General features: G+C 42.1%; 1 protein-coding gene across 3 annotated transcripts in view; it reads right to left on the bottom strand.

Annotated features, from left to right (window-relative positions):
- The window catches only part of SIPA1 (signal-induced proliferation-associated 1), a 478,265-nt gene that overhangs the window by 287,792 nt on the left and 164,353 nt on the right, over positions 1-26,120 (bottom strand). The window lies entirely within an intron of this gene.

Consider the following 26,120-nt stretch of genomic DNA (forward strand, 5'->3'; position numbering starts at 1 on the left):
CAAGGAACATACCAGACAGGTCAGGGATAAAGTTGTGGAGAAGTTTAAAGCAGGGTTAGGTTATAAAAAAATATCCCAAGCTTTGAACATCTCACGGAGCACTGTTGAATCCATCATCCGAAAATGGAAAGAGTATGGCACAACTGCAAACCTACCAAGACATGGCTGTCCACCTAAACTGACAGGCCAGGCAAGGAGAGCGTTAATCAGAGAAGTATCCAAGAGGCCTACGGTACCTCTGGAGGAGCTGCAGAGATCCACAGCTCAGGTGGGAGAATCTGTCCACAGGACAACTATTCGTGCACTCCACAAATCTGCCCTTTATGGAAGAGTGGCAAGAAGAAAGCCATTGTTGAAAGAAAGTCATAAGAAGTCCTGTTTTCAGTTTGCAAAAAGCCATGTGGGGGACACAGCAAACATGTGCAAGAAGGTGCTCTGGTCAGATGCGACCAAAGTAGAACTTTTGGCTAAAAGCAAAATGCTATGCGTGGCAGAAAACTAACACTGCACATCACCCTGAACACACCTTCCCCACCATGAAACATGGTGGTGGCAGCATCATGCTGTGGGGATGCTTTTCTTCAGCAGGGACAGGGAAGCTGATCAAAGTTGATGGGAAGATGGACGGAGCCAAATACAGGGCAAACTTAGAAGAAAATCTGTAATGCCGCGTACACACGATCGGATTTTCCGACGGGAAATGTTCGATGTTGTTGTCGGAAAGTCCGGCTGTGTGTATGCTCCATCGAACATTTGCTGTTGGAATTTCTGCCCACAAATGTTTGAGAGCAGGTTCTCAAATTTTCAGCCAACTTCACTTTGTTGTCAGAAAGTTCGATCATGTGTAAACAAGTCCTCGCAGCAAAGTTCACGCATGCTCGGAATCGAGTATGAGACGGAAGCGCTCGGTTTTTTAAAAAACTAGCGTTCGTAATGGAAATAGCACATTTGTCATGCTGCAAATTTTTAAATCTTTCAATTCAGCGCATTCTATTCTTCTTTAGAATGCTAGAATAATGAAGTTGCTTTGCTGCTGATATTCACACAGAGTTCTGACAAACGGATTTTCTCGTGATCTCCTGAATAATCTTTGTTTTTGTTGTTTTTTTTTTCCTCAAGATCTCCAGAATATATATATATATATATATATATATATATATATATATATATATATTTATTTGTGATCTCCTTTTTTTTTCTCTAGATCTCCAGAATATTTTTTTTCTCTAGATCTCCAGAATAATCTTTTTTTTTAATATATAGTGATCTCCTTAATATTTTTTGTGTTTTTGTGTGTCAAGTTACCACAACAACATTATTATCTTGTATTTTTTAACCTCAAAGAGATACAACTATCTCTATTGAGATAGTTGTTGAAATGTACCTGCCAACTCACAAACATATTGTCCTTTTTGAAGTAAAACACACAGCTAAGTATTTGTCAAAACAAAAATTAGTTCAGACCATCCCAATATTTCCAGCAAGAAACATCTTGAACCTCCTACGAAAAGCTATAGGGAGTTTCATCTGGGCGGGCAAACCAGCCAGAATTAGCAGAGTAGTATTAACTAGGCCTAAAGAGACCTGGCGCTCCCAGATCTATCAATGTATCTTAGATCAGTGTTCGTGGCTAGGATAGTGGATTGGTTCCACAATGCAGATTGTAAACAATGGGTGAAACTAGAGGAGGGGATCGCGGCCATGAAACTAAAGTCACTTCCCTGGATAAAGAGGGAAAACAGGCCCTCTATCGGGGAGTTGCCGTTTCTGGTGGCATCAACTTTGAAGGTATGGGACGGATTGGTGAGGAGGGGGACAGGGTCCACTTATATCGGCCCAATGACACCCCTCTTCAGTAAGCCAGAATTTCCACCGGCAATGGAGGTTACGACTTTCTTAAAATGGCAGAGAAGGGACGATACAAGAGTGATACAGATTATGGAGGGGAATAGACTGCCTTCGATGGAGGTTCTAGGTGTGGAACATAAAAGGAAGTGGATGCAATACCTGCAACAGAAGTTTATCAACTCTCTTTGGAAAGGAGGGTTATTGGATAGGTCACAACAGCATTAGAAAGGCTTCTTTTACAAGAACAGAAGCCAACACACTATCTAAGGTATACAAATATTTAATATCGGAAAAGAAGGACCAGGAGATAAGTTATACAAAAAAATGGGAGGAAGAGTTGGGGATTGATATCCCTAGGGCTAAATGGGAAAAAGCATTTATATTAACACATAAGATTTCTAATAGACATCAAGAAAGAAATTATAAATTACTAGCTAGATGGTATAAATGTCCTGTAGATATGCATGAAATAAACCCAGAGAATGAGGATATGTGTTGGAGATGTCGGGCGACAAAAGGCACTCTGGCACATATATGGTACTTTTGCCCAGGGGTCCAGACATTTTGGAACAAAATATATAAAATATATATGGCTGTGACAGGTATAAATATACAACCAGATGTACTGGTCTCGGTACTATCAATGATTCCAGGATCAGTGAAAAATATAAAAAAAGGTATCTTAAAATATTTTTTAACAGCAACACGAACTACTATAGCTAAAAAGTGGAAAAATAGGACGGTTCTTTCCATAGATGAATGGATGTGTGAGATGAGCGAGATGCGTTCCATGGAAGAGAGGATGATGATTTAAAAAAGTTTAAAAAAAACAAAGATTGGTGGCATGGCAAGTATGGGAAGAATTTAGAACATCGTCGCCCCTTTTGAAGGAAATATAGGAAGCATGATTTAATAGAGACAGCGGGAGAGGAAGGGGAGGGGGGGAGGGGAACATGGGTTTTTTTTTCTCTTCCTGAGGAGTGGGTGGTGCTTGCACTGGGTGTGTGTGAGGATGTGGGGTGGGGTGTATGAAAGGTTGGGAGAACAAAGATAACTGGGCCTTGGATTTAACATAAGGTAAATTTAGAGAATAAATTAGAGGCTTGGAATTGATTATATGTGTTTATGTGAAATCGAAATGTATTTTAAAGATACTGTTAGACAAGAATGGATTTGTAAATGTTGGATAATAATAACTGTAAAAATGTTTTTGTTAACTAAAGATTATAAAAAAAATAGAAATTTAATAGGGGCTTAACAAAATAAAGAGGAAGGCAATGCTGGAGAAACAGTTGGAATTGGTAAAGCCTTTGTACCCCAGGGCAGCCATCAATTATTTGACAGGCAAAATTGGTAACCTGAGGAGTCCATTTAAATAGGGAGCACAATCCGGTCCAGGACTCCGAGAGATCGGGAGCAGCAGTAGATGACATATATGTCCCGAGGCTGTGGTCTTACAACAGCCTGTGTCTTTTGCCAGACCACACCAAACCCAGGCCATCACTCTCAACACTTCCTTCCATGTTTCCTTCAAGGCTGCTGTGGTGGGTTGAGTGGCTGTGATGGTGTTGGTCTTGCTGGAGGTGGTGCTGTTGCTGGAGAAGTGTGGTCCAACTCACACACGTGGCTTTTAGTTGTGAGTTGGCCCCTCGTCCCCTTGTTTAGGGCCTGAAGAATTATCTCCTCATGGATGAGGCGTTGGCCCTCCTCCATTCGTTCCAGTTTACTGGCTGTCAGACAGCCATACGACTCGGGGCCACCAGGGGTCGTTGTTAGTACCGCAGTAGCCTGGCGAATTAAAGCAGTCACTGTCTCCTCCAGGTTCCTCGCCTTCCTGGTCCTTTTGGTTGGAAGGTGGAGGGGAGGAACCTGGGATTCAGTGAGGCTGCTTTCCACGGCCTCCTCCTGGCTGAGGCTTTCCTGTGTATGAAAATGGTACATAGTTTTCGTTTTTTGGTCATCAATCACACACAATTTTGAGCTCATGACTGTTGCAAATTGAATGTTAACAAAAAGAAAAGACTATCATTCTGATCCCAGCATTTTTCATTCTTGTCCCAATCATTTTTGGCTACTATTGTCTATTGATATGTAAACCACTTTGTTAAATCATAAATTAGTGATCAATAATAGCATCTAGCTAACATCATTAAATTTTTGTCCAAAAATATGTTGAACAATGCTATACCTGGCTCAAGCTGGGCTCCCCTGCATCTTCCTGGGTGGAAGGCCCAGGTTGGACATCTGAAGCCTCATCTGATGTTGAAGGAAGTGTGGAAGGAAGTAGGAAGGAAGGGTCGAGAGCGATGGCCTGGGTTCACCCTGGTCTGACAAAAAACGCAGTCTGTCGTAGTACCACAGCCTGTGGACATAAACATCATCTGCTGCTGCTCCTGGTCTCATGGAATCCAGGACCTTTTTGCGCTCCCTATTATATGTGCTCATCAGGCTACCAATTTTGGTCTTCAAATAGGTGATGTCTGTGGGAGTCACCGGCTTCACCAAATCCAACAGTTGTTCCAGCGCTGCCTTCCTCTTTAGCTTGTTGGAGTAGTCCCTGTTTTTGACTTGCCAGAGACATGGCAGCTCCCTGTACCTGTCTATGAAGTTTGGCAGGAAGTTAGGGTCTGTAAATTTATTAATTTTCTCTGCAAGACACAACACAAGACAAACCCTAATGTCAGGCTAAACTCTCCTAATCTTGTCCCAATATAGCCCTCAATCTATAAGCATTATAGGCCACTAACCACTGATGCCCCAAGTTAAAACTGTACCTTTGTTTGCACGATCGGCGCTTACACTACTCCGTCCTCACAGATCCTACGTATGACGCACACGTGTTATGCTTTATATACACTGCGCATGCATGAAACTCCGCTCCTGTCCTTCTTTCTAGTGTATTCCCCGCCTCTTCTATTTCGGCGCAGTGGGAGAACACATGGTGGAGACACAGCAGGTGCATGCAAAGAACAGCAACGACGAAAGCCCGGAGCAAGGCAGTTCCCGATCCAGGACAAGATATAAGGCCTCAAATATGTCCTTTGTAGAGATGGTGGAGAAGATGGTGGAGATGGTGGACATTTTGAAGAGGGCAGACTATGATGGGAAGTATGGACCTTACCCAAACCCAAATGTGAGAAAGGCCAAGATCATGACTAAAGTTGTGAGAAGTCTGCACAGGAATTTTGGGGTACGACGATCCAAGGAGCAATTGAGGAAACGCTAGTCAGACCTAAAATTGAGGGAGCACGATCAGTATAGAAGGATCAGGAAAGGGCTTCTAAAAAGTAAGTATTTGTTGTGTGTTCCTATTATTATTACTTTAGTGCTACTCCCTGTGCTTTTCTTTACTGTTGTACAGTTTAAAATGGCAAGTTTAGCAAGTTTTGGGCGGCACAGTGGTGTAGTGGGTAGCACTCTTGCCTAGCAGTAATAAGGGTCACTGCTTCGTATCCCAACCACGACACTACCTGCCTGGAGTTTGCATGTTCTCCCTGTGCCTGCTTGGGTTTCCTCCGGGTACTCCGGTTTCCTCCCACACTCCAAAGACATGCTGGTAGGTTAATTGGCTTCTGTCCAAAATTGGCCCTAGTATATGAATGGGGACCTTGGATTGAGGGTAGGGACTGATATGAGTGTGCGATGTACAGGGTTAGGGACAATTGTAGACACGCACCCACACTCACTCAGGTTGAACTGGTGTCTTTATTCAACCTTTCTATGTAACTATGTAAGTTTGAGGTTCGTGGGCACAGTAATTGTTTGTAGTAAACATTGTTCATTCGACCACTAATATGACGTTTTTGGCAGATGCAGGTTAACTGCATTTGTTCATGCCTATTTGTATGAAAAGAAGTTTAGTACATTGTTGTCTAGATGTGTTTGTAACTATAACTATAACTCCTTACACTGAACTTGATTCAGTGTAAGGAGAAGACACTCAGAAGCTGTTTACACATCTGGACGCAGGAGCACTAGTGTGGGACACCAGAACAACCTTTTTATGGTGTCCCACGCAGATGCTCCAGTGGGTACTAGGGGTCTCTCCATGTGTGAAACTTGAACAAAACAGGTAAGTATTCCAGTTTTTGAAAATGAAAAAATCATGTCTTCAGCTTGGAACTCTGCCACAAAACAATTTGACAACACTTCCAAGCAATGTTTCATATTCCTATTTCTCCCCTCAAATATCTGTGTGCTAAGTATACCTTTTTTGTATTCACATAGGGGAGAAGAAAATCGAGACATATGAGGACACCAGGAAACCCACACATCCTGAAGAAGGGGAACTCTTAAAAGTTGAGGATGTTGATTCCGAGGTTCAGGAAGTGGGCGAAATTGTGACAACAGGTCAGTGTCTGAGACCACAGCTTCAGTTAATAGATGTATGCCTGCATATTTATAATACATGGTGTGTTTTTTTTTTTTTAGGTGATGTGGATGTTGCGGAAGAAGAAACTTACTTCAACAGTGCAAGTGCACAAGTCCTCATCAGCGAAATAATGGTGTGCAATCAGAATTTAGAGAAGGTCAAGGAAAACACCAATAATGTTGAAAAAAGACTCACCAACATCATTGATGTTTTAGCCAAAATCTAAAAAAAAAAATTACACTGTTGTCGTCATTTTTTAGGTTTTTCTATTAATTTTAAAGTAATCAGAAAGCCAAATTTTGAGGATGCACACAGTGTGTCAACGGGTGCTATCTCCCATCATGGGATATCAATGTACGCATTTTGTGGGTGCAACCCCTTCCTCGCAACTAAAGTAAGTGAGAGGAAGGGGTTGCACCCTCGAAACACATCCATTGACCCCCCATGATGGGATCTAGCACATGTTGACACACTGTGTGTTTTGTGGCTTTAGAAAAATAGATGTAGGGAAAAGACACACATTTTAGGCATGGGATGAGGAGGGAAATCCACATTTTTGAGTCCCAATTTGTGTGCATCTTCAAAATTTGGCTTTTGCAGGGGTGACACCACCCCATCAGATGAAGGCAAAATCAACACAGTTTTGACATAATAATGTCTCATATTGCCTTTACATTATCAAAGTTGAACTTTGTAAGTTCCTGAGTTGTGGATGTGTATGTTATGGTTTTAAACATGCCTGTTTAGGCACAAAAAAGGCTATATACTATCACACATACATGTTATACACCAAAGATGTAGTTTGTCAAAAACCCTTTTATAACGCACATGTGAATGTGCTTGGAGTAAAATTTTTATACTCAAAGTGTGGCTTCTTTCAATGCTCAATAGTAGTTTTTGGAGTAAGTTGGTGTAGTTACAGTGACAATGGGGGTTATTTACTAAAGTCAAATCCATTCTGCACTACAAGTGCACTTGCAGTGTACTTGTAGTGCAAAGTGGATTTGCCTTTAGTAAATAACCCCCACAGTGCTCTAAAATTTGCCCCAATAAGGCCATTTTAGTTACTCTAAGCAATTAATTTATGGAGTTAAAATGATGATTATTTTTATCATTAATGCAGTACATACATTAACAACAAAAACACTGTGTGCGTGTAGCAGACCCATAGCACAACATAATAGTCTGCTGAAGAAGAGATTGTCACCTCATGTATCAAATAAGTTACATTTGCACTATTGAAAAAAATGCCCCCCCCAAAAAAAGGCCATTGGAGAACCTAGGAAACAGATAAAAGAAACACAAGCAGTAAATCAAATGAAATATGAGTTCAGTTTTTAACAACAAATTTATTTTCCATAGGTTTTAAACAGTATCTGGCATATCAAATTGCCCCCCTACCCGTGAAGTACACCAGCATTTTTTCTTAAAAAAATTGTGCAAAATGCAGCAGCAAAGAATAATGTGGTTTAATTTATATTCCGCCATATTTGTTACAGTAAGCAATAGGCAGAACCGGCTGGCCATTATGCCAAAGGCATTTTCATCCACTCTCCTGGCTCTGGCCAGCTGGTAATTAAAAACCCTGGGGTGAGGGTCCTCATAAGATGGTCCCCCAGCGCAAATGCTTCATCTGCTACAAACACGAATGGAGGCCTGCCACGTTGTCTTCTGGAGGTGGCAAGCCCAAGCTGCCATTCTGGAGCCGTCTGTGGGGCTCCGTCTGGGCGAGGACTCCACCATCCAACATCCGGCCATTCTTCCCCACGGCCACATAGAGGAATTCATAAGTCGCCGACACCAAAGCCAACCACACGATACTACTATACCCCTTATAGTTATAATAGTATGACCCCGAGTTGGGGGGTGGGACGATATGGACGTGTTTGATGGGAAACACGTCCATATCGTCCCACCCCCCAACTCGGGGTCATATTGCCCTACCACAGTTGGTAAAGTCCCACTGCTGGGCAAATTGGGAGGCCACAGTCTGCCATTCCTTTGGGTTGGAAGGAAACTGTGGAGTCAAACAAGAAAAAAAAATTAGTACTTTTGCACATAACATTGCAAGCAGATTAGACACAAACATTCTTGGCCAACGTAAGTATAACATTTATTGAAATGAGTATTCATAGACAAAAGTATAAGGTACACTTATCAGATTCCTCACCCCCTCTGATGGCCCATTGTAAAAATGTTATGGTGGGGGGAGGATGTTTTGGACAGGTAACCCTCTCCACTTCATTGAGAGCGGAATGCATAAATAATGTGCATTACTTTGGCCAGCCCCTCCTTACTTACACTACTGGCAGCCCACTGGACAGGTAAGAAGTTTCATAATCCAAAAATATGAATACACACTACAAATTGAAGCACATTTTTACATTTTGCAATTACCTATCAAGATATTAGGAGAACAAACCTTGAAACAGTACAATTTGAAAGTATTCAGGCAGGCCCTTGCACTACATGCTTTGGTGAATTCGTCCATAAATATGATCACAAAAGAGGTAGGTATAGTGTGTATGTGTTTGGCAAAGTCAGCAGAGTATTGTTATCGGTTGACTTAGTGGTTGGAGGGGAGGAAGGGTTCAAAATGAGTTTTGGCCCCCCAAAAAAGCCTCTTGCACTCTGCCTGAATTTATGGACAAAAATAACATTTTGACACATTTTAGGGGGTGTTTAGGGTAAGCACTACAATGGAGCAGACAAAATACATTGTTAAGTGCCTAGGCTAGGTAAGTATGGGCCCAGGATAGCATGCTGGGGAGCTTAGTGAAGGCAAATATGCATGAAGGACAAAAAAGGAGCATTAAAAGCTTACAGCATGCATGAGGACAAAGAGGACATTCACAGCATATTACAATCGTGGTAATTATGGAATGATGAAATAAATATAATACATTAGCAAACATTAAATACATAGAATGTGATGTTAAAGGATAAAACTTACTTTAATATAGTCCTTCTGCAGGACCTGAATGATGGCAGAACAGGTCTCTGGAATAATGATTCCCAGAGCCTGGGGGGAGATCTCAGTCGTGAACTTAATATCCTGGAGACTTCTCCCAGTCACCAAGTACCTCAAGGTGGCGACGAGCCTCTGCTCGGGAGTTGTGGCTTGCCGCATGCAGGTGTCCTGCTTCGTAATATAAGGGGTAAGCAAAGCCAATATACGGTGGAAAATGGGGTCCGTCATCGAGATAATTCCTGAAATCGTCAGGATTATTCTCCTGGATCTCCCGTAGCAAAGGCATGTGAGAGAATTGGTCACACTGGAGCAACCAATTCTTGGTCCATGAACTCCTCCTCGCCCTGTTCATGGACTGGACTTGGGTCAAAGCAAGAACTCCAACACCAAGCCCAACAACAACAGCACAAGCTCTCCGACGAGAACGTAACCGCAACATGGCTAGAAAACAGTCGGCTGGTCAGAACGAACTAACAGAACGCACTGAAAATCAGAAAGGACCTGAGAAGAACGAGCTGAAAATCAGAAATGAGCGGACAAGAACGCACTGAAAAACAGAAGTGAACTATAAATAGAACGCACTGAAAGACAGGAACGAACTGACAACACGCACTGAAGAACAGATACAAACCCACAATCACAAACTGAAAAGCAGAAACGAACTGAAAAGCACGAGGCTGAAAAGCACGAATCGTCTCCCACCAAACTTCTACTAACACAAGATTAGCAGAAGGAGCCCAAAGGGTGGCACACTGGCTATTGAACTTCCTTTTTATATGCCAGTTGTACATGCACGTCACCACGTTCTCATGTTCGAAATTTTGGGCCAACATTTGTGTGACCATGTGTATGCAAGACAAGTTTGAGCCAACATCCTTCGGACAAAAATCCACGGTTTTGTTGTCGGAAAGTCCGATCGTATGTACGCGGCATAAGAGTCTGCAAAAGACTTGAGACTGGGGCAGAGGTTCACCTTCAAGCAGGACAACAACCCTAAACATACAGCAAGAACTACAATGGAATGGTTTAGATAAAAGCATATTCATGTGTTAGAAGGCCCAGTTAAAGTCCAGACCAAATCCAATTGAGAATCTGTGGCAAGACTTGAAAATTGCTGGTCACATACGCTCTCCATTCAATCTGACAGAGCTTGAGCTATTTTGCAAAGAAGAATGGAGAAAAATGTCACTCTCTAGATGTGCAAAGCTGGTAGAGCCATACCCAAAATGCCTTGCAGCTGTAATTGCGGTGAAAGGTGGTTCTGCAAAGTATTGACTCAGGGGGGCTGAATATAAATGCCCCCCACACTTTTCACATATTTATGTGTAAAAAAATGTGAAAACCATTTATCATTTTCCTTTCACTTTTTCAATTATGTGCCACTTTGTGTTGGTCTATCACATAAAAAAAAACAAAAAAATACATTAACGTTTTTGGTTGTAACATGACAAAATTGGAAAATTTTAAGGGGTGTTAATAATTTTTCAAGGCACTGTATAGATGGACTCCTCTAGCAGCTAGCATATACAGTATATAGTCTGTTTGTAGATTTCAATGACATTTCACTGCTAGGTTACAAAAATATGATCCCAGTGTTTTAAAGTGTTTAGTCAGTCATAAAACATTTATATAGCTCTATGCACACTTGTGTGTTATAGGTATGTTGCAAATATGGAGCATTGGAAACAGTTTTGTATTTTGGTGCATTTTCCAGCAAAACATGTGTCACATAAAGATAAATGACTATGCATGTAAAACACGTCTAAAATGTACAACGCACCTACAAATCACTGTTCCTGCAACATACGGAAATGTTTAAGTTTAAAGAAACACTAACATTTTGGCAGGTGATGCTGCACATACATACCTCCCAACTTTCAAACTTGGGAATGAGGAATGCTCAAGGAAGAAGTGGTCCTGCGGCATACTGCAAAAAGTAACTGTAGCTAATCACACAGAATGAGGAAGTGTGGAACAGGGAACACACAGCACAGAGTACAGCATGACTTGGTGTGGAATAATTAACACACAGCGCAGAGTACAAAATTACTTGTTTTGAAATAGGTAATGCGCACAGTGCAGAGTACAAAATGAGGTGGTGTGGAATAGGGAATGCACATTGCAGAGTACAAAATTAGGTGGTGTAGATTAGGAAATGCATAGCAGAGTACTGAATGACTCCGTGTGGAATAGGGAATGCACAGCAAAGAGAACAACATGATGCAGTGAGGCTAGGGAACACAGTGCGGAGTACAAAATGGGGTAGTGTGGATAAGGGAACGAACAGCGCAGAATACAGAATGAGGTACTGCATATTCTGTTCTTATTCATTGTAGGAATAAATGACAACATCTATAGCTTTAGGTTAACTTCAAGTGTGCAAGAGTGAACAGTCCAGACTTTGGGCTAAACAAGAAGCAATACGTGTTCTCACATATTCAAGCTTCTGAGGGGTCTTTGAAGTCTTTGCATGAAACACACACACACACACACACACAGACCAAGGGGTTTCTGTGGTGTAGTCATTGTTTATGGGCATGCTACTCATATTCTAGATAGAACAGATGCCTCCATTGGTCTTCCCCTCTAGCATCCCCCAGGCCCAAAGGCACCACCCTGTTACAAGGAACTTCTCTCCTCTCTTTACACTGCAGCCATCCTTTGACAAAAAAGACCTTAAGGAAACTCCTCCCAAACCTTTCTAGGCTATAGGAAGGGTCTATTCCAAGAAATGACCCAAAAGCTGTTAAATCTTTTTCTTGTTAAATCAGTTCCACCGCCCAACACCATTTTTGGACCTGGAAGGGGGTTCTCACTCTGCAGAAGCTTCTGTTCAAAAGCTGCCTGCAGCAGTAAATGTACAATGAAAAAAATCCAGCAATCATTGCTGTTCACTGCCCCCTTTTCCCATTGTTTATATATAGGAGTGCCAATGTACAGCCCTTTGCTAGGTAGTGGTGCTGCACAGGCACTCTCCATGCACAATGAAAATCTCCCTCAGCAACCTGGAGGGGAAAATCTATTCCAGATCCCTATGATCTAGAAATTGAGCACAGTACCGGAACAAGTGTTCTGGCACTGGGCTCTGGGATACAGCCTGGATCTTCGGCACACCAGGACTTTGTAGAAATCCTGGAATGGTCCCGTGGAATCTGGGATTTTGGGAGGTATGCACATAAATCACTACCAGGCATTTGTGAAAAACAAGTTATTTAAGAATTGGTTATTTGGCTGAATGATCAGAGGAATAACTATAACTTGCAGCTTACTAAACAGGTACAAAGTTGGAAGCAATAATTCAAAACAAGTTCGGGATGGCAAAAAACATGCATACAATGCAGAATAACACCAAACAGATTATGAAAGCTGCACATATATGGACCCTTCACAGCAATGACTCATTTATTGTAACATATGGCTGCATAGTATAGCATATAAGAAGTCCAGGGTAGTTCTGGTAACAGAGGCAAACAGCTGGGGGGTATCCAAGGCCCAAAGAGCCACCCCATTGAAATTAAAATACTCTGGTAGCAAGCCTGGTCTTCGTGCTATTAGGCTGCTGTCCGCATGCCAGTTATGGCAGTGTATGTTCTTTTACTTTGGCTGCAGATCACTTGCCAAGCTACCTCTTCTTCATCAGACATGGGCACTCACAACTTAGAGAGTTGTAGGAAAAGGAGTTAAAAGGACCCACGCCTGCATCTGAGAATGGTGATTAAATGGGCTCTCCACTACACTGATATGTACCACTAAGGGGCCTTTCACACGAGCAGACCCTCCAGTCTCCTCTATGGTATCAAGGGACAGGGACAGGGTGTCCCTTGACACCCGATGACATTGGATCCGATATCGTTCATTAAAAACAGACGGATGGGGATCTATTCATTCGTCTGGCAGATCGGATCGGATGGTAGTTGGGTGTAAACGGACAGGCAGTCCGTTTACATTGACCTCCCATAGAGGAGAGTGGGCTGTATCTGAGTCCGCTCTGCTTAAGCGGAGCAGACACAGACCAGCAATCCACCTGCTCATCAGGGTTCAGCGGACAGATGGATCCCCTCTGAGCAGGTGGATGCCATGTAACCTGCCCTGTGTTTAAAGGGCCTAAATTATTTCCACATATTGCATTTTGAGAAAAAAAAAAACTCTCTGGATTGCATTCATTTTGCTTTCTAGAATTTATAATAGACTGACATCTAAATGTAGTAGAAGATGTTTTAATAATACAAACATTCTGCTCAAGTCATTACCCCAAAGCCCTATTATTTCCCTTCCAGATGCTGCCACATTAGCTCTTGCTCAGTACACAAAAAAAGATAAATTCAGGCCACTAATTACAGCCCAAAAGTGAGGGAAACCTCTGCCCTTCCTGTGACAGTCATATATCTCTCTGCATACATTAGTGGCAAAAGAGAACTAGTTAGAGTTGGAGCCGTTGGAATGCATTCTGAAGTTCACATGCCTGAGGAATAGAAATGTTTACTTTAAAAAAGTGCAGAGGGCATTGATGAAGCTCAGTGAAGTCCTAGTAGCAAATTAGATTTCAGTTTAGGTATATTAGCTGTAGCCAGACTGCTCCTTTAGTCATAAATGTTGTGATCTAAGAACCCCTGACTGTGATGCCAGAAAGGAGAGGCAGATCGAGGAAAAGACATTTCCCCGTTCTGCCTTTTGACATGACAGGGATCTACTGCTCCCTGTCATCGGGAGCAGTGATCTCTGTCATGTCCTAGGTAGCCCATCCCCCCCGCAATTAGAACACTATAAGGGACTATATACAAGATTTTAGTAATAAGAACGGTATCATTAGCAGTAATCAGCATGGATTCATGAAGAATCGTTCTTGCCAAACCAATCTATTAACCTATGAGGAGGTGAGTTGCCATCTAGATAAAGGAAGGCCCGTAGACGTGGTGTATCTGGATTTTGCAAAAGCATTTGACACAATTCCCCATAAACGTTTACTGTACAAGATAAGGTCCGTTGGCATGGACCATAGGGGGAGTACATGGATTGAAAACTGGCTACAAGGGCGAGTTCAGAGGGTGGTGATAAATGGGGAGTATTCGGAATGGTCAGGGGTGGGTAGTGGGGTTCCCCAGGGTTCTGTGCTGGGACCAATCCTATTTAATTTGTTCATAAACGATCTGGAGGATGGGATAAACAGTTCAATCTCTTAATTTGCAGACGATACTAAGCTAAGCAGGGCAATAACTTCTCCGCAGGACGTGGAAACCTTGCAAAAAGACCTGAACAAATTAATGGGGTGGGCGACTACATGGCAAATGAGGTTCAATGTAGAAAAATGTAAAATAATGCATTTGGGTGGCAAAAATATGAATGCAATCTATATACTGGGGGGAGAACCTCTGGGGGAATCTAGGATGGAAAAGGACCTGGGGGTCCTAGTAGATGATAGGCTCAGCAATGGCAGGCAATGCCAAGCTGCTGCTAACAAAGCAAACAGAATATTGGCATGCATTAAAAGGGGGATCAACTCCAGAGATAAAACGATAATTCTCCCACTCTACAAGACTCTGGTCCGGCCGCACCTAGAGTATGCGGTCCAGTTCTGGGTACCAGTCCTCAGGAAGGATGTACTGGAAATGGAGCGAGTACAAAGAAGGGCAACAAAGCTAATAAAGGGTCTGGAGGATCTTAGTTATGAGGAAAGGTTGCGAGCACTGAACTTATTCTCTCTGGAGAAGAGACGCTTGAGAGGGGATATGATTTCAATTTACAAATACCGGACTGGTGACCCCACAATAGAGATAAAACTTTTTTGCAGAAGAGAGTTTAACAAGACTCGTGGCCACTCATTAAAATTAGAAGAAAAGAGGTTTAACCTTAAACTACGTAGAGGGTTCTTTACTGTAAGAGCGGCAAGGATGTGGAATTCCCTTCCACAGGCGGTGGTCTCAGCGGGGAGCATTGATAGCTTCAAGAAACTATTAGATAAGCACCTGAATGACCACAACATACAGGGATATACAATGCAATACTGACACATAATCACACACATAGGTTGGACTTGATGGACTTGTGTCTTTTTTCAACTTCACCTTCATGTAACTATGTAACTATGTAACACACTGAGGGAACATAGTTAACCCCTTGATCGCCCCCTAGTGTTTAACCCCTTCCCTGCCAGTGACATTTACACAGTAATCACTGGCTATTTTTAGCTCTGATCGCTGTACAAATGTCAATGGTCCCAAAATAGTGTCAAAAGTGTCAGACCTGTCTACCGCAATGTAGCAATCCCAATAAAAATCGCAGATCACCGCCATTACTAAAAAAAAAAAAAAAAAAAAAAATTAATAATAAAAATGCCATAAATCTATCCCCTATTTTGTAAATGCTATAAGATTTGCGCAAACCAATCAATATACACTTATTGCAATTTTTTTACCAAAAATATGTAGAAGAATACATATCTGTTTAAACTGAGAAAGAAATTAGTTTTTTTACATATTTTTGGGGGGTATTTATTATAGCAAAAAGTAAAAAATATTGCATTTTTTTTCAAAATTGCCGCTTTTTTTGTCTATAGCGCAAAAAATAAAAACCGCAGAGGTGATCAAATACCACCAAAAGAAAGCTATTTGTGGGAAAAAAAGGACGCCAGTTTTGTTTCGGTGCAGCATCGCACGACTGCGCAATTGTCCGTTAAAGCACCGCAGTGCCGAATCGCAAAAAGTGCTCTGGTCAGGAAGGGGGTAAAATCTTCCGGGGCTGAAGCGGTTAATGATGAGTATCATTTCTGCCATTACTGTGAAGCATAGCATCAACTCCATGACATTTTAGTGAAAATAAAATTAGATATTTTCAGAGTGGGGGCCCTGTTAAGTAGGCTGTACAGGGCCCCGTGATTTCTAACAGCAGCCCTGATCATATCTAAGGAGCAATAAGCTTCAATATATGTAATTTTTGTTCTTGGGTTTAGCTATACTCCAAAAGTGATGCTACTATAAGGTAGGTAAGCTCGCAGAATACCAGTGGGTCCAGCTAATGCGTGTTATTTTAAGAGAGCTTGGGTCCAGACCAGTAAAGCCTCGTACACATGATCAGATTTTCCGACGGGAAATGTGTGATGACAGGCTGTTGGCGGAAAATCCGACCATTTGTACGCTCCATCGGACAACTGTTGTCGGATTTTCTGCGGACAAATGTTGGATTGCAGGCTTAAAAATTTTCCGCGGACAAATGTCTGTTGTCGGATTTTCAGAGCATGTGTACACAAGTCCATCGGACAAAAGTCCAAAGTACAAATACGCATGCTCGGAAGCAAGGACAAGCCAGAAGCGGTTGGTCTTGTAAACTATCGTTTGTAATGGAGAATTAACATTCATGACGTGGCAAATTATGAAATCTTGAAAGGCAGCACACATTCTCTTCTTCTCTTCTTTTTCTAGTGGTATCAAGAATAATATTATTATGCCTTTTTTTTTTTTTCTGGGCAAGTTACCACAACACCATTATCCTATAGTTTTTAAGATCAAAGATACAACTATGTTGGTGTCCCTTGTCAATTTTTCATTGTATTTTTTTAAATGTAACTGCCTACTCCCAAACTGTCATTTGATGTAAAACATATAGCCAAGTATAATTCTCCACAATTTTTTTTATTGTGCATTAAAAAAAGAAAACAAATAAAATTAGACATGCTATCTGCCAATAGAACTTAACCAAAAAGTGCATTCTATGCAACCAAAAATATAGAAAAAGAAAATATAACAAATCAAATCATTATTATTCAACCAAAAAATAAAATAAAAGCCTCATGCATGTGTCCTGCTTCTTAATATAGGGGGTCTACAATGCCAAGAGTTGGTGAAAGCAGGGGTCCGTCATCCGGAGATTATTCTCCTGGAGCTCCCGCAGCAAAGGCATATGACATAATTGGTCACGATTAATAAAGCAACCAATTTTGGTCCAAGAACTCCTCCTCCTCCTGTTCCTGGACTGGACTTGGGTCAAAGCAATAACTCCAGGGCCAATAATAAATAACACGCTATCTCCTCCGATTCTGCAACATGTCTGGTTGACGAACGGCAGTTCAGAAACTAACTGAAAAGCACGAAATGAAAAAAGCGTGAACTGAAAAGCGCTAAATGAAAAGCGCAAATCAACACTCACCAAACTTCTACTAACACGAAATTGGCAGAAGGAACCCAAAGGGTGGTGCTAAAGAGCTGAAAAACCATGTAGTACATCACTACATTCGTGTTTGTTGGCCGACAATTCCTTGCCGTTTGTATGCAAGACAAAATCCATGAACACACCTTTGGACAAAAGTCAGAGGTTTTGTCTGCGGAAAATCCGATCGTGTGTATGAGGCTTAAGGGTTTGTTTACACCACAACGCAGTGTGCCATAACACATGCATTTTCACACAATCTATGTGACTACTGAATCGGAGGCCTTTAATCAAACAGAGAAAAAGGAAGACACAAGCTGCAAAAGAATTTTATGTTTGAAAACTGGGATTTGCTCAGCTACACTGCATGTGAAAGAAGTGCTGCTGCTATTGTATTTCAGGTGTCATATACCTCTAACTCTTGGGGTTAGGCAGGGGTTTGCACAGGCAGGGATTGCATTGGCGACTATCATCTTGGATAAAGTATTCATATTGGATTAAGTATTACACTTCGGGTCAGCACTATCTAACACAACTCTTCTCTACCCCTCCACAGGTATGTGTCAGCTCAACCACATCTTCCACCTTTAACCACTTCAGCCCCAGACCATTTGGCTGCCTAAAGACCAGATGACTTTTTACAATTTGGCACTGCGTTGCTTTAACTGGTAATTGTTCGGTCATGCAATGTTGTACAAAAACAAAATTTGCGTCCTTTTTTTTCCACAAATAGAGCTTTCTTTTTATGGTATTTGATTGCCTCTGCAATTTTTGTTGTTTGTGAGATAAATGGAAAAAGGCCAAAAATTTTGGAAAAAAATTATGTTTTCTACTTTTTGTTATAAGAAAAATCCAATAAACTCAATTTTAGTCATATATTTAGGCCAAAATGTATTAAGCCACATGTCTTTGGTAAAAAAAAATGTCAATAAGCGTATATTTATTGGTTTGCGCAAAAGTTATAGCGTCTACAAACTTTTCTGGAATTTACGCAGCTTTTAGTTTATGACTGCCTATCTCATTTCTTGAGGTGCTAAAATGGCAGGGCAGTACAAACCGCCCCCAAATGACCCCATTTTGGAAAGTAGACACCCCAAGGAAATTGCTGAGAGGCATGTTGAGCCCATTCAATATTTAATTTTTTTGTTCCAAGTGATTGAAAAATGACAAAAAAACATTTTTTTACAAAAAGTTGTCACTAAATGATATATTGCTCACACATGCCATGGTTATATGTGGAATTACACCCTAAAATACATTCTGCTGCTTCTGAGTACGGGGATACCACATGTGTAAGACTTTTTTGGAGCCTAGCCACGTTCGGGACCCCGAAAACCAAGCACCACCTTTAGGATTTCTAAGGGCGTAAATTTTTGATTTCACTCCTAACTACCTATCACTACCTATTACAGTTTTGAAGGCCATAAAATGCCCAGATAGCACAACCCCCCCAAAATACCACATTTTGGAAAGTAGACACCCCAAGCTATTTTCTGAGAGGCATGTTGAGTCCATGGAATATTTTATATTTTGCCACAAGTTGCGGGAAAATTACAAACTTTTCTTTTTTTTTTTTTTTGCACAAAGTTGTCACTAAATTATATATTGTTCAAACATGCCATGGGCACATGTGGAATTTCACCCCAAAATACATTCTGCTGTTTCGCTTGAATATGGGGATACCACATGTGTGAGACTCTTTGGGAGTCTAGCTGCGTACGGGACCCCGAAAACCAAGTACCGCCTTCAGGCTTTCTAAAGCCCCATACACACTATCAGATTTTCTGCAGATTTTTTCCTTCAGATTTACCAAAACCATATAATATGAGGTCAAACCTTAGGAGTTTCAATTTGTATGCAATCAGGCAGGCCCTTGCACTACATGGTTTTGGTAAATCTGAAGACAAAAATCAGCAGAAAATCTGATAGTGTGTATGGGGCTTAAGGGTGTAAATTTTTGATTACCCTCATCACTACCTATCACAGTTTTGAAGGTCATAAAATGCCAATATAGCACAACCCCCCCAAATGACCCCATTTTGGAAAGTAGACACCCCAAGCTATTTGCTGAGAGGCATGTTGAGTCTATGGAATATTTTATATTTTGCCACAAGTTGCGGGAAAATTACAAACTTTGTTTTTTTGCACAAAGTTGTTACTAAATTATATATTTCTCAATCATGTCATGGGCATATGTGGAATTACACCCCAAAATAAATTCTGCTGCTTCTCCTGAGTATGAAATACCACATGTGTGAGACTTTTTGGGAGCCTAGCCGTGTACGGGACCCCGAAAACCAAGAACCGCCTTCAGGCTTTCTAAGGGCTTAAATTTTTGATTTCACTCCTCACTACCTATCACAGTTTCTAAGGCCATAAAATGCCAAGATAGCACAACCCCCCCCTAAATTACACCATTTTGGAAAGTAGACACCCCAAGCTGTTTGCTGAGAGGCATGTTGAGTCCATGGAATATTTTATATTTTGCCACAAGTTGCGGGAAAATTACAAACTTTGTTTTTTTGCACAAAGTTGTCACTAAATTATATATTTCTCAATCATGCCATGGGCATATGTGGAATTACACCCCCAAATACATTCTGCTGCTTCTCCTGAGTACAGGGATACCACATGTGTGAGACTTTTTGGGAGCCTAGCCACGTACGGGAACCCAAAATCCAAGCATTGCCTTCAGAATTTCTAAGGGCGTAAATTTTTCATTTCACTCCTCATTACCTTTCACCACCTATCACAGTTTTGAAGGCCATAAAATGCCCAGATAGCACAACCCCCCCAAATGACCCCATTTTGGAAAATAGACACCCCAAGCTATTTGCTGAGAGGCATGTTGAGTCCATGGAATATTTTATATTTTGCCACAAGTTGCAGGAAAATTACAATCTTTTTTTTTTCACAAAGTTGTAACTAAATGATATATTGCTCAAACATGCCATGGGCATATGTAGAATTACACCCCAAAATACATTCTGTTGCTTCTCCTGAGTACGGGATACCATATGTGTGAGACTTTTTGGGAGCCTAGCCACATACGGGACCCTGAAAACCAAGCACCGCCTTCAGGCTTTCTAAGGGCGTAAATTTTTTATTTCACTCCTCACTACCTATCACAGTTTCGAAGGCCATAAAATGCCAAGATAGCACAAAACCCCCCAAATGACCCCATTTTGGAAAGTAGACAATCCAAGCTATTTGCTGAGAGGCATCTTGAGTCCATGGAACATTTTATATTTTGCCACAAGTTGCGGGAAAATTAAAAACTTTTTTTTTTTTTTTTTGCACAAAGTTGTCACTAAATGATATATTGCTCAAACATGCCATGGGCATATGTGGAATTACACCCCAAAATAAATTCTGCTGCTTCTCCTGAGTACAGGGATACCACATGTGTGAGACTTTTTGGGAGCCTAGCCGCGTACGGGACCCCAAAACCAAGCACCGCCTTCAGGCTTTCTAAGGGCGTAAATTTTTTTATTCCACTCCTCACTACCTATCACAGTTTCGAAGGCCATAAAAGGCCAAGACAGCACAAAACCCCCCACCAAATGACCCCATTTTGGAAAGTAGGCACCCCAAGCTATTTGCTGAGAGGCATGGTGAGTATTTTGCAGCTCTCATTTGTTTTTGAAAATGAAAAAAGAAAAGAAAAATGTTTTTTTTTTTTTTTTTTTTTGTGACAAAAAGCGAGATCTGCAAAATACTCACCATACCTATCAGCAAATAGCTTGGGGTGTCAACTTTCCAAAATGGGGTCATTTGAGGGGGGGGGTTGTGCCTTCTGGGCATTCCATGGCGTCCAAAACTGTGATAGGCAGTGAGGAGTGAAATCAAAAATTTAGACCCTTAGAAAGCCTGAAGGCGGTGATTGGTTTTTGGGGTCCTGTATGCGGCTAGGCTCCCAAAAAGTCTCACACATGTGGTATCCCCATACTCAGAAGAAGCAGGACGTATTTTGGGGTGTAATTCCACATATGCCTATGGCATGTTTGAGCAATATATCATTTAGTGACAACTTGTGCAAAAAAAAAAAATGTATTTTTCCCGCAATTTGTGTCAAAATATAAAATATTCCATGGACTCGATATGCCTCTCAGCAAATAGCTTGGGGTGTCTACTTTCCAAAATGGGGTCATTTGGGGGGGTTTGAACTGTCCTGGCATTTTATGCACAACATTTAGAAGCTTATGTCACACATCACCCACTCTTCTAACCACTTGAAGACAAAGCCCTTTCTGACACTTTTTGTTTACATGAGAAACAAATTTTTTTTGCAAGAAAATTACTTTCAACCCCCAAACATTATATATTTTTTTAAAGCAAAGGCCCTACAGATTAAAATAGTGGCTGTTGTATTTCTTTTTTTCACATAGTATTTGCGCAGCGATTTTTCAAACGCATTTTTTTGGAAAAAACTCACTTTTGTAGATGTTAATGCACTAAAACATACTATATTGCCCAAATGTTTGATGAAATAAAAAAGATGATCTTAGGCCGAGTACATGGATATGAAACATGACATGCTTTAAAATTGCGCACAAACGTGCAGCGGCGCCAAACTATATACATTTTTAGAAGCCTTTAAAAGCCTTTACAGATTACCACTTTAGATTTACAGAGGAGGTCTACTGCTAAAATTACTGCCCTCGATCTGACCTTTGCGGTGATACCTCACATGCATGGTGCAATTGCTGTTTACATATGACACCAGACCGACACTTGCGTTTGCCTTTGTGCAAGAGCAGGGGGGGACAGGGGTGCTTTTTTTTTTAATTATTTATTTTGCTTTTTTATTTTATTTTTAAACTGTTCCTTTCATTTTTTTTATTATCATTTTTATTGTTATCTCAGGGAATGTAAATATCCCCTATGATAGCAATAGGTAGTGACAGGTACTCTTTTTTGAAAAAATTGGGGTCTATTAGACCCTAGATCTCTCCTCTGCCCCCAAAGCATCTGACCACACCAAGATCAGTGTGATAAAATGCTTTCCCAATTTCCCAATGGCGCTGTTTATATCCGGCGAAATCTAAGTCATGAAATGCTCGTAGCTTCCAGTTTCTTAGGCCATAGAGATGATTGGAGCTGTTCTGGTCTCTGATCAGCTCTTTGATTAGCTGGCAGAACCACCAGCTGCATTTTCAGGTTCCCTGTTGGGACAGGAGAGCCAAAGAAAACCAGGGAAGACGGTGGGGGGGGGGACGTTCTCTCCCACTGCTTGTAAAAGCAGTCTAGAGGCTAATTAGCCACTAGGATTGCTTTACATGAAAGCCGACCGCTGGCTGAAAAGAATGATACCAAGATGATACCTAAACCCGCAGGCATCATTCCGGTATGGTTATACCATACTAATACGTTGCAGGTCCTTGTTGGGCATATATTGTAATCTTTTTTTTCTTGCAGCCTGTGGGCTGAACGAAAAAAAGAGATCCCCTGCTGCCCCCATGCTTTGGCATATATGCTCTTTTTTTAACTGTGGTGGTGAAATCACCTCCTACAGCGCTGGAGTATCGTGGGAGAAAACGCTGTTGCTGTCAAGATAAATAAGTCCGCACTGCAGCTGAATGGCGTACCTGAAAACAAAAAAGTGGTTAACAATAAAACACAGTAAACAGTAAAGTATAAAAAAATTACATACCTGAAAAGCAAACATGATAAAACATAATAACAATAAACATTGCAGAATAGAATACAGTAAAAAAAGAGGAGAGAGAGAGAGAGAGAGAGAGAGAGAGAGAGAGAGAGAGAGAGAGAGAGAGAGAGAGAGAGAGAGAATAAAACAACAACTATTTTTGTTTTTTTTATTTTATACAAAAGGATTTTATTGAATATTCCAACAGATCTTACAGAAACGTTAACAGGTATAAGAAGAACAATCGCATGGACAGAAGACAAAACTGTGGACCGCTACATAATGTACAATAATGGCATGTCACCTGAGATACTCCCAGCATATAATATAGACAGCTTTCTTAACCAGTTGCCGACCGCCGCACGACGATGTACGTCGGCAGAATGGCATGGGCAGGCAAAAGGACTTACAGGTACATCCTTGCCTGCCCGCGGGTGGGGGGTACGATTGGACCCCCCCCGGTGCCTGCGGCGGTTGGCAAATCTTCCCCGGCGATCGGAGGTGAGGGGGAGGCCATCCATACGTGGCCCCCCCTCGTGATTGCTCCCAGCCAATGGGATCATTTCCCTGCCCCTGTATTGTACACAGAGGCAGAGGAAATGATGTCATCTCTCCTCGGCTCTGCATTTTCCGTTCCGGCGCCGAGGAGAGAAGACTGTAATGTGAGTGCACAACACACACACATACAGTAGAACATGCCAGGCACACATTACACCCCCGATCCCCCCCCCCGATCACCCCCCGATCCCCCCCAATCACCCACCACCACCCCCCCCTGTCACACTGACACCAAGCAGTTTTTTTATTTCTGATTACTGCATGGTGTCAGTTTGTGACAGTTAGTGTGGTAGGGCAGTTAGTGTTAGCCCCCGTTAGGTCTAGGATACCCCCCCAAACCCCCCCAATAAAGTTTTAACCCCTTGATCACCCCCGTCACCAGTGTCGCTAAGCGATCATTTTTCTGATCGCTGTATTAGTGTCACTGGTGACGCTAGTTAGGGAGATAAATATTTAGGTTCGCCGTCAGTATTTTATAGCGACAGGGACCCCCATATACTATCTAATAAATGTTTTAACCACTTGATTGCCCCCTAGTTAACCCTTTCACCGCTGATCACCGTATAACTGTTACGGGTGACGCTGGTTAGTTCATTTATTTTTTATAGTGTCAGGGAACCCGCCGTTTATTACCGAATAAAGGTTTAGCCCCCTGATCGCCCGGCGGTGATATGCGTCGCCCCAGGCAGCGTCAGATTAGCGCCAGTACCGCTAACACCCACGCACGCAGCATAGTGGTATAGTATCTGAACAGATCAATATCTGATCCGATCAGATCTATACTAGCATCCCCAGCAGTTTAGGGTTCCCAAAAACGCAGTGTTAGCGGGATCAGCCCAGATACCTGCTAGCACCTGCGTTTTGCCCCTCCGCCCAGCCCAGCCCACCCAAGTGCAGTATAGATCGATCACTGTCACTTACAAAACACTATACGCATAACTGCAGCGTTCGCAGAGTCAGGCCTGATCCCTGCGATCGCTAACAGTTTTTCTGGTAGCGTTTTGGTGAACTGGCAAGCACCAGCCCCAGGCAGCGTCAGGTTAGCGCCAGTACCGCTAACACCCACGCACGCACCGTACACCTCCCTTAGTGGTATAGTATCTGATCGGATCAATAGCTGATCCGATCAGATCTATACTAGCATCCTCAGCAGTTTAGGGTTCCCAGAAACGCAGTGTTAGGGGGATCAGCCCAGATACCTGCTAGCACCTGCGTTTTGCCCCTCCGCCCAGCCCAGCCCAGCCCAGCCCACCCAAGTGCAGTATCGATCGATCACTGCCACTTACAAAACACTAAACACATAACTGCAGTGTTCGCAGTCAGGCCTGATCCCTGCGATCGCTAACAGTTTTTTTGGTAGCGTTTTGGTTAACTGGCAAGCACCAGCGGCCTAGTACACCCCAGTCGTAGTCAAACCAGCACTGCAGTAACACTTGGTGACGTGGCAAGTCCCATAAGTGCACTTCAAGCTGGTGAGGTGGCAAGCACAAGTAGTGTCCCGCTGCCACCAAGAAGACAAACACAGGCCCGTCGTGCCCATAATGCCCTTCCTGCTGCATTCACCAATCCTAATAATTGGGAACCCACCACTTCTACAGCGCCCGTACTTCCCCCATTCACATCCCCAACCAAATGCAGTCGGCTGCATGAGAGGCATTTTCTTTCTGTCCTCCCGAGTACCCCTACCCAACGAACCCCCCCAAAAAAGATGTTGTGTCTGCAGCAAGCGCGGATATAGGCGTGACACCCGCTATTATTGTCCCTCCTGTCCTGACAATCCTGGTCTTTGCATTGGTGAATGTTTTGAACGCTACCATGCACTAGTTGAGTATTAGCGTAGGGTACAGCATTGCACAAACTAGGCACATTTTCACAGGGTCTCCCAAGATGCCATCGCATTTTGAGAGACCTGAACCTGGAACCGGTTACAGTTATAAAAGTTAGCTACAAAAAAAAGTGTAAAAAAAAAAAAAAAATATAAAAAAAAAAAAAATAGTTGTCGTTTTATTGTTCTCTCTCTCTCTATTCTCTCTCTATTGTTCTGCTCTTTTTACTGTATTCTATTCTGCAATGTTTTATTGTTATTATGTTTTATCATGTTTGCTTTTCAGGTATGCAATTTTTTATACTTTACCGTTTACTGTGTTTTATTGTTAACCATTTTTTTGTCTTCAGGTACGCCATTCACGACTTTGAGTGGTTATACCAGAATGATGCCTGCAGGTTAGGTATCATCTTGGTATCATTCTTTTCAGCCAGCGGTCGGCTTTCATGTAAAAGCAATCCTAGTGGCTAATTAGCCTCTAGACTGCTTTTACAAGCAGTGGGAGGGAATGCCCCCCCCCAACCGTCTTCCATGTTTTTCTCTGGCTCTCCTGTCTCAACAGGGAACCTGGGAATGCAGCCGGTGATTCAGCCAGCTGACCACAGAGCTGATCAGAGACCAGAGTGGCTCCAAACATCTCTATGGCCTAAGAAACTGGAAGCTACGAGCATTTCATGACTTAGATTTCGCCGGATGTGAACAGCGCCATTGGGAAATTGGGAAAGCATTTTATCACACCGATCTTGGTGTGGTCAGATGC

This window comes from Aquarana catesbeiana, linkage group LG11 (assembly GCF_042186555.1).
Source record: "Aquarana catesbeiana isolate 2022-GZ linkage group LG11, ASM4218655v1, whole genome shotgun sequence".
Lineage (NCBI taxonomy): Eukaryota > Metazoa > Chordata > Amphibia > Anura > Ranidae > Aquarana > Aquarana catesbeiana.